Genomic DNA, 1,477 nt, shown 5'->3' with positions numbered 1-1,477 from the left:
ATAAATTTATATATGACTGCTAACCCACCAGCCACTCCTCAGAAGGAAGATGGGGCAATCTACTTCTGTAGTGATACTGCCTTGGAAACCCAAGGAGGGGTTGCTATGAGTCAGGTCCAACTCGACGGCACATAACAACAACCACAACAACATGTACCAGGCCCAGTTCTGAATGTTTCACATGTTCATCTATATGATGACTTAATCCTCACAGCAATCCTATGAAATCAATCAATAGATAGAAAACTGATGTCAAGTCAACTCCAACTCATGTAACTCTTACATACAACAGAGTAAAACATTGCCCATTCTTGAGTCAGCCTCACAATCACCAGCATGTTTGAGCCCATCATTGCAGATGAATGCCAATTCATCTCACCAAGGGTTTCCTTCCCTCATTGGCCCTCTACTTCACCAAACATGATGTCTTCCTTTAGTGATTGATCCTTCCTGATGATATATCTAAGACAAGTGAGTCAGACAATATTCTCTTGTGATCTATAAAATTTTCACCAGGAAATTTTTGGAAATTGATCACCAGACCTGAGTCCTACTCTTACCCTGAAAGTTCCTCTAAAACTTATCCACTATGGGTAACCCTGCTGGTATTTGAAACCAGTGCCATAGCTACCAGCATGATAGCAACACACAAGCCACCACAGTACAACAAACTGAAAGGTGGGTGATGAACCCTAAGAAATACATAATCATATTGTCCCCATTTTACAGGTGAGGAAATTGAGAAACTGAAGATTTTATCTATCACATCCTATGGCTAAGAGATAGAAACCCAGGTGTTTAGCTTACTTTGTGTTGATCTAGCAGAAAATACCACAAATGGGTGGCTGGAACAAACAGGAGTTTATTTTCTTACAGTTTTGGAGGCTATAAGTCTGAGTTCAAAGTGCCAGGGTCTAGAGGCTGGCACTTTGAAAGCCCCTTGACCTTGAGCTTCAGCTCTGCCACTTGCTCCTGGCCCACTGAAGCTGGAGGCTTTCTGCACTCAGGCAGCTGCTGGATGCTATGGCTGAAAAACCCAAGGTCAACAAGTAAAAAGGCACAGTCCCGAGATTACCAAACCACATGGCAAGCCATTGATTCAAGTCCATTAAGAGTCCCACGATCAGCAGACAACATGGCAGGCTGGTGAACAACAACTCAGCTACATGCAGCATTTTCAGGAGTGTCAAAAGCTGGAGTCCTTCCTCAAAGCTTTTCCTTCTATACTAGAAGCAGACCACATCCCTAAGGCATCTATTCAGATGCTCTAGTAGATTCCACCATGGAGATGATTACCAATCTCACCATGGGGGATAACTACATCTAGCTGACCAGCTACACAAAACCAAGCCAAGTCAAGTTGACACAAAACCTTAACTACCACACTAGGCTATTGGTCCCCATAGCCCAAGCCCTTCACTGCTACCCCACACCATGATTTCCATTCTTGTTATACCCCATACTAAGCCACCCAGTT

The sequence above is a fragment of the Orycteropus afer genome, unplaced genomic scaffold, assembly GCF_000298275.1.
Source record: "Orycteropus afer afer isolate SDZICR_OR568_19922 unplaced genomic scaffold, OryAfe1.0 scaffold00044, whole genome shotgun sequence".
Classification (NCBI taxonomy): domain Eukaryota; kingdom Metazoa; phylum Chordata; class Mammalia; order Tubulidentata; family Orycteropodidae; genus Orycteropus; species Orycteropus afer.
Note: the sequence above shows the minus strand (reverse complement) of the source record.